The 14761-nt window shown below is 43.6% G+C and overlaps 1 protein-coding gene across 2 annotated transcripts in view; it reads right to left on the reverse strand.

Annotated features, from left to right (window-relative positions):
- The window catches only part of PRMT2 (protein arginine methyltransferase 2), a 298198-nt gene that overhangs the window by 72590 nt on the left and 210847 nt on the right, over positions 1-14761 (reverse strand). The window lies entirely within an intron of this gene.

The following is a 14761-nucleotide window of genomic DNA, read 5'->3' on the forward strand; positions in this document are numbered from 1 at the left end:
ATCCAGTGACAATATGAAATGGATCCAAAGAAGTAGTTACCGAGATGTTAGCATAGTTCTCTAGTATTGGTATCTTTCATAGTCTCACTTATTCTTTCAATGCAAGTTCTCCACTTCGTTCAGGCTGCTCGTGCCAATAATTTCCTAATGCATTAGAACTGTGTTAAAATTATTCAAGTCATTTGGGCTTTTTAGTTAGTAGCCAGTGAACAAAGAGCTATCTAAATGTTGCTACCAAACCCTATGCAATCCGATCAATGCTGGCGAACTACACTTACAACTAAATACCTAATTCTTCATCATGGCGGGACCTCTCATAAATGGCTGTGCTTTTTTAAACAGATCACCATGAAAGCACTGTTTACCTTAAAAGGTGGATGGCAAAAGAGGTGCTTCATCTGAAAAGGAAAACTGATTTGTCATCTTCATATTTCTGGGTTTGTCTACTTTCTTCTTCTTAAAGAGAGCTGCCTTGGTGTCTTCTACAGAATGTGGCTCTGTACACACAATCCAAAACTACAATTTCACATGAGTATGCCCTCAACATTTCCCTTATTTCTATATTTTAGTAGCACTACCTTCTAATTGAAAATAGAGTTGGGTATATTCTAAGAACTCAATGGTTATCAGACAGAATGTTTTAATACATGAAGGAAACTGGTGTTCGGGAAACCACTTTTTTCAAATGTTCATTAGAATTATGGCAGTAGAGTTCGGTGAAAGTGTGAACATTAGTTGTAGCTGCTTTGCTCTTTGCTATTTATGGCTTGACAACTAAAGAGTACAGTTGTAGCTGATATGGCCCTCAGTAAATAGACTTTAACCTAACATAGATTTATTTATTGTATTTTAATAACAGAATTGTATACAATCTACAAGGAAAATGTTAATGGGATGCTTTGACAAAAATTGTTCATTTTCATGTTAGCGTAGAACAAAGAGGTGTTTGTCATCAGGAGTAACTCCATAGTTACTGTTGATGCATAATTTGTTAAAAAGGAGGAGTTTGAGAATCTGGTATACAGGAAATTATGAAACAATACTGGGAGTAAATCCAGGAGTCATCCTTTGTGTGACTGCCTCTTTAACTCTCTGGATTCATGATAGTGCCATGAAGAATTCAATTTTCCAAGACACAAACCTCACGATGCATGATTACATGCACTGAAATAGTACCACAATACATTTTCTAGTGCCAAGGTAAGTTCCTAATTAGAGCATATCTTCTCATGTGGTGGCACCTGTTAGAAGACCTCCCAGAAAAACAAAGGTTACAGAGCCATTACAGTTAGGTTATTGAAGTTACTCACACAAAACCACAGAAATTCAGCAGTTATGGTTATCTCAAGTAACTATAACTATAACTCGTGCCCTCGCCATGCACAGCTAATTACCCCAAATATTACATCACTGAGGACACCTTCTATGGCATCACTGATTTTATCATTGCAACATTTACTATAAAATTATTGATGAGAAAACTGTGCATAGCGGGGCGCGAGTTAGTTACCTTAGGGAGCGAGACCACAAATCTAAAAAAAAAAAAAAAAAAAAAATGTGGGCAACTGTTTTGTCAATGGGGGGAGGAGGGGTCCCTCAAGGACCCCTCTGTTTGTCCAATGGGGTCAGGATACCTCTATTGTGACCCCTTATCTCACCCTCTGCACCAAGCCAATCAAATGGCATCAGCAACTTTTCTCTCAGATAGCGACCAGCCAATCTGGGCCTTTCTTTGGCATGCAGATTTGTGAATCCGTGGTGGAGGATCAGCAGATACTATGTGTCTATAGATATCTATATTTATTTTTCCTTTAAAATCTCTGAAACTACTAAATGGACTAGAAATACAAAATAATATAGTGGGGGGCTCAGACCCCCATGGGCCTCAAGAACCATCACCTCCCCTGGCTACAAAGTAAATATTGTTGGGGACCCACATGGACTTCCCCAGGCCCCTGGGACCACTACCTCCCGGGGGCTACATTTTTAAATATACGAGGGGCCGGTGGGACCCACACACCCCCCAGCGTCCACCACCTCTCAAGGGCTATATAACATTGTTGGCGGGAGTCAGAGCAACCCCCCCCCCCCCAATGCCCTAGGGACCACCACCTCCCTGGGGCTACAAATTTAAGAAGGGGGTCTGCGCGGACTCCACAGGGCCATATACATTTGTAAACACATGGGGGGAGGAGGGGCAATAGGCCATATACAGCTCCGGGGACCACCACCTCCCTGGGGCTAGCCCTGAGCAGAAGAAAGGAGAGGGCCACATAGCTCCCTTTCTGGAGCCCAATATACCTCCTGAGGTTCCCATCCTCAGGAGGTAGTGTTTGCTTTGCTAGGTGGGAGCTGTGACAGCTCCCACCAAGCTTAATCAAACATAACTCTGCTTCCAGCAAGCAGGAGTGTTAAAAACTCCGCTCCCAGTAAGCGGGAGCAGTGTTTATCTCTTTCCCTGCCAGCTGTCAATCGTACAGGGAAAGAGAATAAAATATTACTTCCGTGTGGCCTTACCACAACTTTTTAGTAGGTAGCCCCAGGGATTTGGTAGACCCTGGGGAGGTGGGTCTGCACAGCCAACCCCATATATTTATTAAATGTAGCCTTGGGGAGGTGGTGGTCCCCGGGGCCCAGGATGGGGGTCTGTGTGGCCCTCAACATTAGTTATTAGGTAGCCCAGGGGAGGCAGTGGTCCATGGGGCTGGGGGGGCAGGTGGGGTTGGGGGGGGGGGGAGGGGGAACGGTGTGGTCCCCGACTAATTTCTTTTAAGGCAGCCCTGGGGAGATGATGCATGGCATGGAGTTGAGTGATTATAGGGGGTTGGCTGCAGGGCAGTGCTCTAAAGCAACTATAACGGGCACCCTCACCATGTACTGCTAATTACCCCAGATATCACATCACTCATGACATCTTTTATAACATTGATAATACCACTGTAACATTTGCAGTAACATTATTGATATCAAAACTGTGCATTGCGGGGGCGTAAGGTATAGTTACCTTAGGGCATGAGTTATGGTTAAAATAACTAACTATAACAAGTACATTTCTATGGTTTTTGTAAGTTTAGAACGTGAGCTTAACTATACCTTCCTTGTAACCTTTGGTTGTTTAAGTGAATTTCTGTGATTTTTTTAATATTATTTACTAACTGTAATGTCCCTGTAACCTTTGGCTTTTTTCACAGAATGAATATATATATATATATATATATATATATATATATATATATACACACACACATACATACATATACACACACACACACCTACAGGTGATCGCCAACAGGTAGGTATAGTTACAAACTAAAATGAGAACATAGTTTCTGTAAATTCACACTATCTTTTTCCGCCATATGAGAATTACGTCTGACGTTCTCAGTAAAACATGTACTTCCAACAGGAGCAGCGCGTCGGTTGATTTCCTTCTGGCCTACTGCAGCCTCCCAGAGTGTTCTAAAGAACAACTAGAGCACTAACAGTCTTACTTATGACAAAAATGTGGCACATCTGAAGCTATCTTGATTGATTCAAACTGGTAAAACATAAAATATTTAATTTAGAAAGGATCAAAATGATGGGGTTCATTTTGTCATTGAAATTATCGCTAGTCCTGGAAAAAGAAAAATTAGGGAATGTTTTAAGTGAGTTCGCAAATATCTCCCATCTATTTCATGAAAAATATTGTAGGCTGAAACATGCTCTTTCAAGACCAGCAGCAGACTGCCAGTTAACTCCCAGGTGATCAGCAGCTGTCCTATAGTGTTCTAATGAGCAACTAGAGTGCCAACATTCACAATTTATGCCAAAAGTGTAGCAGATCTTAACGCCATCTTAATGGAATCGAAGTGGAAAACTGAAAGCATTATCTACTCAGGATTCTGCAGTAAGTGAGGAAATTAGGGAGCCTCATAAGTCTTTTAAGATGGCCACCAGAGAAAAAAAAGAGCCCAAATGTAGCCAAAATGTAGCCCAAGGATAGCCCAATTTTTGGTGTTTTATGTTTTTTGCAGTTTTATATAGCACAGACTTGACCCAAAGGTACTGGAGTGCTTTACACGAGCACCAGTTGTATTACACAAGGACACATTTATTTTTGATTTTAGGCATGGGTAGATTAAGTTATTTGTCCAGAATCACAGGATGTTAAGCTGATGCTGAAAATCAAACCTGGTCCCCCAGTTGCAAAGTCTTTAGCTCTGGCTGTAACGCCACATCCCCTACACTGGGTGTAACATGTAATCAACTGGAAAAAAAACAAAGGTAGCAAATAATTTAAAAGTGCCCTGTTGCTATTTGAGAAGTCAGAAAACATGTCGGCATTTTAGTTTTTTAGAACACTAACTCTAATTTCTTTGTGAATAAGACCAACTCATTTAATAATTTCTACAAGAGATGCTTTAGGTATTACAGTTTTGATTAAATTAAGATGACATCAGGCGTCACACACTTTTGTAATCAACACAACAATAGCAATCTAGTTGTTCATTAGAATACTGTGAGGAGGTAGAGGCCAGGAGCATGGACTCTGATAATTGAGGGCAGGGAGGAGGATGCAGAAGCAACAAGTTGGCCACGCTGGGCAGGCTGGAGGGGTTGTGGCCACATAACGGATCATAGAGGCCAGGTGCAACAAACCAACCATGCAGGACAGGCAAGAGAGGCTGTGGCAATATAACAGACCATCAAAGGCAGAAGGTTGAGGCACTGGCAGTACAACCATGCAAGCAAACAGACCCGATTCAGGCAGGAGACTCCCGAAGTTAAGCCCAAGAGAGCTTTACTTAATCAGTCTCCTGCCTAAAGTTACCTCTTTTTCAATGTAAGTCCATGGGGAAAATCAATTCCCAGCGTTTCTGTTTTTTTCAAAAGCTCGCTCTTACAGAGTGAAAAATATTGGCAGGTATGGTACATTGGATCACAGAGGGAAGGAGGAATGGGGTAGGGACACGGACCCTGATAACAGGTTGCAAGAAGGAGATGGGCAGGGGGGCCAAACTGACCTTACAGGGCAGGCGTTGCAGCAGCACAATACACCACACGGGGAGCAGGACAGCAGTGCAGCACAAGGGACCATAGAGTACTGGAGGGAGGGGAAGGGCCACAACAAATGCAGGAGGGAGGGGTCAGGGGTCTGTACATGGAAAACAGAGGGCAGGGGAATCAAGCTGACCATGAAGGGAAGGCGGGAAGGGCACTGGAAGCACAACACACCATATAGGGCAACATTGGGACTATAATGGCTTACATAGAGACAACGGAGGAAAGGTTGGAGGGGGTATGGGGCAACAAGCTGACCACACAGGGCAGGTGGGAGGGGCTGTGGCAGCGCAGAAGACCATGCATGGCAAGCAGGAGGGTTAGTGGCAGCACAATTGCCATGGTTGGCAAGAGGGAGGGGGCAGGGGAATGCACAAAGGATCATGGAGGACAGAAGGGAGGGGTATGGGCTGGACACAGTCAAGAGAGAGCAGGGGAACGGACTTCACAACAGACCATGCGGGGCAGGCAGGCGGAGCAGTTGCAGCACAAAAAATCATGGAGGGCAGAGGGGAGTGGCAGCAAACTGGACCATAGGGGGCAGGAGGGACGGGATAGGGGCATGGAACTTGGATAGGTAGGGTGGAAGTGGCGGAGACAGGCAGCAGTCATCTGACCATGCTAGGTGGGTGTGAGGGGAAGTGGTAGCACAATGGAACACTCAGAGTAGATAGGAGGGGCAATGGCAGGCCCATTGAACATGGTAGGCAAAAAGTAGGGAGCAGGGGCATGCACACAGACATCGAAGGGAAGGAGGGAAGGAGGGTAGGGGCAGCAAGCTAAGCACAGAGGCTAGGCAGAAGGACAATGATGGGGCATGGCAACAGAGGGCAGGAGGAGTGTGCAGGGAAATCAAGGTAAATGGAGGGCAAAGGCAGCACATCAGACCATGCACGGCAGGAACAAGGGGGCTGGTGCATAGACTCGGACAACAGAGGGTAGGGAGGAGGTGGTTGAGGCAGCAAGCTTACTGTTCAGGGCAGGCAGGAAGGGCAGTGGCAGAACAGCCGCCACACAGGGCTGTAATGAGGGAGCAGGGGCATGGACTTGGACATTGGATGGCAAGGGGGGCAGGAGCAGCAAGCTTGGGAGGGGGCAGCACAATGCCAGGCCAGGCCCTTCGTCCAACACCCCCTACCCGAGCATTGCAATGGCCATCTTACTTAACGTTAAAAAAAAAACACCCTCAAAGTTCACTAAAAACCAAGGGTTACAGGGACGTTATAGTTAGTTTCAGATTTTACACACACAAAACCACAGAAATGTAGCTGTTAGAGTTATTTCAAGTAACTATAACTTGTGCCCTAAGGTAATTATAACTCACATCCTCACTGTGTACTGCTAATGACCCCAGATATTACATCACTCATTACATCTTTGATGACATCATTGACAATATCATGAACATTTGCAGTAAAATTATTGATGAGAAAATGATGCATGGCGAGGTTGCGTCTTATTGTTACTTTAGGGCACGAGTTATGTTTACTTGAGATAACTAACAATAACATCTGAATTTCTATGCTTTCTGCATGACAAATCTGAACCTAACAATAACATCACTGTAACCTTTGTTTTTTTAATGTGTGTGTGTGTGTATATATATATATATATATATATATATATATATATATATACAGAAATAAGCAAAGCATAAAGTAACATTATAGCTAGGTGATATGTTCAGTAACAAGTTAACATTTTAAACTCTCTAAACCACAGAAATTCACCAGTTATGGTTATACTTATCTCAAGTAACTGTGACTCATGCCCTAAGGTAGCTACAACTCTTGCCCCCACCATGCAGCTTTGTCATCAATAATTTAATTGTAAATTTTGCTGTGATTTTATCAATGATGTCATAGAAGATGACATAAGTGATGCAATATGTGGGGCAATTAGCAGCGCATTACAAGGGTGTGAGTTATAGTTACCCTAGGATATAAGTTAAAGCTACTTGAGAAAGCTATGACTGGTGAATTTCTGTGTTTTCTAGAGTATAAAATGTTGCACTGGTACTGAACATTTCACCTAACTATAAAATTACTTTAACTGTTTTTAGTGACTTTCTAGAGATTTGTTAACATAAAATAATATTTTATTACCAAACGTAAAGCCAATCCCCACCGCGCATGGCATTTGGCCGTGTGCAGCGAGGGCTTGGCTGCAGGGCCTCACCTGCAGCCAGGCCCTGCAGCCAAACCCCCACTAGGCAGCCAACACCATTCTGAGAGGTTGGCTGCAGGGACTGACCACCCAGAAGCAGCCAACCCCCCCTCCCCAAGCCTCATTAGGCCCCAGGGTCCCCATCCCGCAGGGATGTAGTTTATTAAAAATTGGAGGGGGGAGCGCAGCCTGTCTTCCTCAAGCCTTCACAGGTCCTGGGTAGCCCATCCCCGAAGCGTTCACAGAATGGCAACTGATTACAAAATAAAAACATTTCTTATAAATTATAAGAACTGCACTTACTGCTAAAATGAATAAAAATGAATAATAAAACAGAGCATGTTTATCGCGATAAAAGGGCACAGGCCTGCAAGCCAAAGCTAAGCTAAACGTCTATACCGAAGATACTAAAGTGGATCCACAACATCCTCCCCTATTGACGAAACAAGGGTGCAAAATCCAAAATCTAAAAATGCTCTAAACTAAACATCTAAAAGCAAATATAAAATCATACATAAGAGACATAATGCCAACAGTGACCAGCAACACAGGCTGGCAGACAAGCTGAACTGAAAGGCAATTTGGTGTCGCGCTTTATATACTTTAGAAAAAGCCAGTGGTCAAATCAACAATAATCATAGTCTTGCAAAAGGTATCTGATGTCATCAATGAAGATTGAGACCAGAAAGGACTCCACTTCAGCAGATGGATTAAAGGATTAGCAGAGACATCCACAGAGGGGAAGTGTACAGGAACCTCAAAAGCAGAATGACCTGTGAAAGTGACACCGTCCATTGTGCTGGAAGTCATTGGCGCCAAGAAATCCACAAGCCGTGGCTCATAAGATGCATTGCGTATCAACCTCAGTCTCAAGGGGCATGTCTGGAGATCATACATCTCTTTGGCTTTCAGGGTCACTTGTTTTTGGAACAATAGTGCCTTTAGTCTGCTCAGCTTGTCAACATTTACATTAGAAGTAGCAATTCCACTACTCTTACCTCTTGTTTGGGGGGGTGGGGGGAGAGTGGGGAATATAACATAGCTGCAACAAGCTACCATGTGAAAAACCAAAATGACATAGGAAATTCCAGGCTTCATACCACAGCAGCTTTCATCGTTCAGAACCAAATAACTTCCATTTAAAAGTATCTGAAATACTGAATGAATTAAAGGAATGGGAGCACCCTTCAGTTGGCATGCCTGACCTCCGCATTGCAAAGACTGTGCAAGAACACCTGCTTACAAATCATAGATTGGCTAATAGTAGTCTCACATTTGCTTCCGCTAAGACAGACCTCTGTTTCGCTGTTCTGACATTTGAAATTAAAAGGCTGCTCCCTCACCTTGTGTATGTAACTGTCTCCTAGTTGTTCATATCTCCCTACAGCAAAATGTTTCAAACAGTTTGTGAAACATAAGGTGGAAATGGGCAGATTTATAACTCCATTTATCAACCATACTGCTGAGGGAATTTCTGCCACAGTAAAAGGCAACTTTTCTAACTTTTCAATATTAAGCATGATGTAACTGGCTTCTTTTTTAGCCATTGTGTGTTGTTCCCTAGATAAATTAAAAGCATCAAATAATTTGCTACTGTTTATGTATTTCCAGGGCACGAGGCCATTATTCAAAACTTGCAATTTCCAACCTAACTGTATGATGGAACGCAGTTGACTCTGCCCATGTTGCAAAAAGGGCCTGTCATTCTGAATGAGGTCAATTGCCAATGACACAATATTAAGGTGTAAATTCTGTTGGACAAAGTGTTCATGCCATTATCAACAACAGCTAAAACCTTTTCCATGTTTTCCTTATCTATCTGCCTTAAACGTGCAACAGCTTCCATTTGAGAAAGCTTCCAAATCTCATTATACATGTCATACATACTGGAAACATTTTGAGTGTGGTTTCCTAGGTCCTAAAAAGGAATCTTGTAAGTCTATTTTCTCAGAAAGGAGACTAAGATGTCGTTTTACAGCTGCTAAGGTGGAGGAACGTAACCATTGTTGGCACAGTTTACCCACACTGTATGTAGTAACAATACCCAAGTGTTCCCCCGAAACATAGCAAGGGTCTGACTGTCTTACTTTGAAACCCTTCGAGGAATTAACAAAACATGCTTGGCAGCTGTTTGCATCTTTTGGCCACCATTACCACCTGCCCGGACTTGATAGTGAGGAATTAAAGGTACCATTCTGAAAACAAGCCGTTAATTGATCTTCAGTGACGTTTAGAAGTATTTACCAATTGTGAAATTTAGCTGGCGTGGGGATGCTGGGGCACATTCATTTATTTTATTTTTGCTAACCGCAAGCATGATGTTTGTTGAACTGTTATTTAAAAATATAGGCCCTCATTGCGACTTCGGCTGTCTTTTACACAGACAGATGAAGCGCGGGCGCCAGAAGACCTCCAGTGCTGGCGGTCTTCCGACTGCCATATCACCAGTACTGAGGGATTTACACCACAATTTGGGGGGATATCCACCAGTAGTGATGCTGGCGGTCGGAGATTCAGGGGCGGTTACACCACCGGCCCCAACCCGCCAAAAAGACTCCACCAGCCATATTACGAGCAGAAATAAGGCCTGGCGGTGTCCTGATGGCAGGGCGCTGCCGGTGGTGGGAGCGCCCGTTCCCTGATGGATGACCTCCACGCCAGACAAGGTAAGTCGATCGTCTGACAGGGGCGAGAGGTGGGAGGGTGGTTGGTGTTGTGTATGCGTTAGTGAGTGGGTGTTGTCTGCATATATGAATGCGTGTGTGTATGGCTGTTTGTATGGGTGTTTGTAAACATGTTTAAATGCGTGTGTGCATGCATGTGTGTATGAATGCGTGTATGATTGTTGAGGTGAGTGCGTGTTGGAATGTCTGTGAATGCGTATATGGATGTGTGTGAGTGAATTTCAATATGCCAGTGTTTGTGAATGAGTATATGCGGGTGTGTGTCTGTTTGCAGAGAGGATGGTATGGAAGGGGGGTTGGTATGAAATCCCAGACGGGAAGGGGACTTGTGATACAACCATGGGTCTTGGGTGGACTGCCGGGTCGGAGATGCTGGCGGCAGGCACAGGTAAGTGGCAGTTTGGCACAGGCCGAACCTCCACACTCATAATCTGGCGGTCTTAACTGCCAGCCTGTCAACAGTGGAACCACCACCTCGAGTCTGGCGGCTAATAGACTGCCAGACTTGTAATGAGGGCCATAATTTGCAAGGGAATAAGGCATGGTCTAAGCAAAGCTTTCCTACCCCGTATCTGCCAATCTTTTGTTCCACATACACTTTTCACCGCATCAGTGTTCTTCAAGTACTCATAACCTTCAACAGCGAGTCTGGAAACAAAGGAGTCTGAGTAAATCAGTTGTGTGTCAGTTAGCAATATTTGCCTCATTCTGGAAGGTGGTAATTTAAAATAATATGACTCTGCATTCCTAGTGTCATGGCCAGTGAAATATGTAAACTTTTCTATATATGTTTTGGAGCTCCCCATAGGTGGAGTTGAACAATGTTCCCATTGTGTATAACTGAAAACTGATCTGGGTTTACTAGCTCGGTGCAGAAAGTAATGTCCCCAATGGTTGTAACAGAACATTTCCCCATAATTCTCTTTGTTCATGTACACATCTTCACTTTCAAAAACAGTGTAGTATTCTAGATCAGCAAGCATAGAATCTACTGTTTTAACGTCCCAGTCATCAGAAACAACACCGGGTGTAATAACATTAGTCAGTGATATTTTAAATACATATGGAATTCAAATGACCTCAGTAGAGCCTTATATGTCAAAGGGCACAAAGTACATACTGTTTGGTCTGTTTGTAAGACCTGGCCACCTAAAGTGTTTTGTAAAAGAGAAATAGTGGCAGCCACACCTGCATGAGCAGAAGCAACACCCTCATGCGCTGCTTTGATGTGATTTGGTCTTTGATTTTGGTTGAGGATCACATGATCTCCTACCCCTGGAATGGTTGCAAATGCAACATTCTGAGCACTAACCGAGTATGTATACGTTTCAGGGCATGCTTTTGGTAAAGGCTTGCCATCAGCCGAAGTTTTCAGGGCAGCCAGTGTCTCATTATCCAATCTTATGTGAGAACAAGTTATTGCAGCAACAGAAGCCATAGCTACTGTGGATTTGGCAGCTTCATTAGCAGAAGTATTTCCTACAACGGGTATTCCTACACGCTGGTGACCCTATGTGTGTACTACATGAGTATCTGGCAGTCTGTCCTTAAGATCAGCGACCCTACCCAACACGTTCTGTGTTTAATGGTGTTCCCCTTGTTGTCTCTGAGCCCGTTCAAACACCAATGTTTGAAATAATCACTGTAGGACTGGACACAGTAGTATGAATCACACACAATTAGTGTGGGCTGTTCCTAATCTGTATGTTCCAGTGCCAAGACTAGACCCCCTCAGCTCTGCCAGCTGTGCAGTGCGGTCTCCTAAGGTCTGCATGCATGTATTTATAGGGTGAAATACATCACCACTCAATACCCCGCTTATGGCTGCACAAGCGGACGAATATTGATGCTTTGTCCCTACAGCTGGTTGTACTAAACCACCAATGTAAATAATAGTTTGGTATTGATCCAAAGGTAGTATGTTAGCAGGTGTGGGGTACTCCTGCTCATAGTGGAGAAATTCTTGTGTTTGTAATTTTAAGTCAAAAATCAACATCAGTGGCAGTCAAAAAGGTTGCCCACTGAATCCAGCGTGGACATAATGCTTTAGCGTTGGGAACGTTTGCTTTGGTAACAGCTCCAAGACTGGCATCGGGATAACGACAATGATGAGATTCCCTTGGGCTAGTGGACTCTCCTTAGTGACAGCCATCTGTACAGCAGTAAGTATTTTTTCTGTGGGTTCAAAACGCTGTTCTGCGTTTGAATACAACTGTGATTTATATGCTATGGGTACCATGTCACCCTCATTGAAAGTCACAAAGGTGAACCTAATGGCACCAGCAATTATTCTGTTGACCAAGTTTGTTTTGTTGTTGATTGTGTGTACATGTTTAGATTTTAGAATATCCTGCTGAAGCTCTCTGAGGAATCAAGTATCTTCAAGTGTCTAATGTCTGTTTGAAAACCCTGGATGAATTAAGTCATAAAGAAGTTTTTATACAAAGTGCATAGTCAGGTATGTATGTCACTGGTTCCCAACCTGTGGTCCGGGGACCCCTGGGGGTCCTTGAAGCCCCCTCAGGGGGTCAGCGACTGCTTAGAAAATGTAATAATATTAACCGATTAGGGTCCCATCTTTCAGTAATGCCTCAGTGGGGGTCCCCGGGTTCCAGTAATGATACAGTGGGGGTCCACACAGATCAAAAGGTTGGGAACCACTGATGTATGTTCAGCCAAAGTTGAAGTTGGTAGTTGAAGTTGTGTGCACTTCTCTAGAAAGTGCAGGGCCAGGCTCTTGCCTTCATCTGATAGCTTGTATCCCAGAAATAGGACACTGAGAAAAGCAATTTTTTTTCTTGAAATTAAATTTTTAGCCCTGGGCAGTAATCCAAAAATGAGCCGATTGATCCTGGCAAGATGAATGTTGAGGTCGTCTGTGAGATAAATATCATCCACATAGGACAAATCCTTTGGGTCAATAGCATGTAATATTGATGTTACACAGGCTGAAAACAACCCTAGGCTGTTCTTATACCCCTGAGGGAAACAATATTGTGTCCCTGCAAGCCTAATGCACTAAAGGTGCTATAATACTGACTTTCAGACGCTAGCTTTTAGTAGATATAAAACATTGGAAATATCCAAGGTTGTTTTTAATTTTGTATGCACTATATTGTTAATAAATGCTGTGCTGTGTGAATTTTGTATTGCATATGTGTGTGACTGTTGAAATGTCTGTAAACTAAGACTATTCAATATGAATGATCTGGTTTTGCAACAGGGAATAACAGACACAGGGTTCAATTACTCACTTGTATTCAAGTTATGCAAGAATCACTCTCGTTGGGCTTTAACCTCCTGTTTATCGAGATATTGAGGTTGAGGCTGTGGTGTGGACCTCCAACCATTACATGGTTGGATGATTCACCCCATGTGGTTGCGGTGCAGTGTGGAACCCTGCGCTAATGCCCAGTAAACTGCGTAGGTTTCTTTTACCGCATCTGGAACTAGGATTGAGAAAGAAGGCAAAATGACATCTTGCCTCCATGGAAGCTTGTGGACAAATTCAGGTGGCCAGACTTTTTCTACACAAAAGGGTGATGCCTGGAGTACTGAAACTTTTCAAACACTCACCCCCAGTCACAGATCTGAGTTTAATCCATTGTTCTTTTGCTCACCCCTGCCAGGTTGGACCCAAACATATGCAAATCAGTCTTGACCATGTTCCCCATGGGAACAGTCCAGCCCAAACTGCCAGTCCAGGACCCCCCTGGACTGGAAACAATCATCCTGGGACCGGATTCAGGGTATCACCCTTCATCAGCCAGGCTAGATCGAATCCAGTGGCACAGTGAGCATGGGACCCACATCTGGGCACAACCTTGCCACTTAGGGCAACTTTAGTAAAACAAAAGGATGATGGATGGAGTGCTGAAACTTTTCAAACACTCATCCCCAATCAGAGAACTGGGTTTAATCCTTTTGTGTCAGGCAGCCACTGAATCACAGATCATCCTGAGTATATCTGTCTCACTATGTGCCAAAGGCACCCCAATACTATATATGGAGATGTCTGTGGTATTAAGAATTCCCTCCTCAGCTAGATAGGCAGCACCTATTTTAGACTGAAGGTTGTTCAAGCTTAAACCTTAAAGGATTAATCCCCAATTGGTGTCCTTAACTCTAAACCAGTATAGTATATGGCAAAACCCCAACAGGTGGTAACTGCAGTAAACGTGAGCCTAAGCCCCCACTAATCATTTATTAAATGATGGCCTTACAGCCCAGGTAGGTTGTGTTACATTTGTGAATGAGGCTCATCCAGCTTGTAGAACAAAAATGTTCTACTCTTGTGTCAATTTTCCAGCAGTTAATGGGGACACTAATACATTTCATCATTATGCATATGCTAAAGCATCTGCACAATACAGAACATATGCCCACACAAAGAAACCTTTTTCTTTTCAAGACCATCAGAACTGGCTTGATGGCACCCTACCCCATACAACACTACCTGTTAGGCTGGGTTCGCTGAGTAATGACAGTTCTACCTGGCCTCAATTGGCCACATACACACCACATCCTGATGCAGCCACCTTGGTGGTAGCTGAGGCTCACAGTTTATACATTGAGCTTGTAGCAATATATAGAATCCTAGTACAATTTGTAATGCAAACATTAAATACAAACCCAGCACAATCGCACCCAGGTACACCAGGCATTTAACTCTGCATCAGTGCATTGGATCATGGGTAAAGTACCCACCAAACGTGAAGAAAATCCATTTTGGTTAGGACAAAAATTAAACACCCTGGAAGCTGTGTTTCCCCATATGGGGCCTCAAGATAAACACAGCATTCTCACTATGTGCCTGCCATTTGGGATGGTTCCTGCAGTGGATAACTGCAACACTTGGGGCACTGTAT

This window comes from Pleurodeles waltl, chromosome 3_1 (genome assembly GCF_031143425.1).
Source record: "Pleurodeles waltl isolate 20211129_DDA chromosome 3_1, aPleWal1.hap1.20221129, whole genome shotgun sequence".
In the NCBI taxonomy this organism is placed as follows: domain Eukaryota; kingdom Metazoa; phylum Chordata; class Amphibia; order Caudata; family Salamandridae; genus Pleurodeles; species Pleurodeles waltl.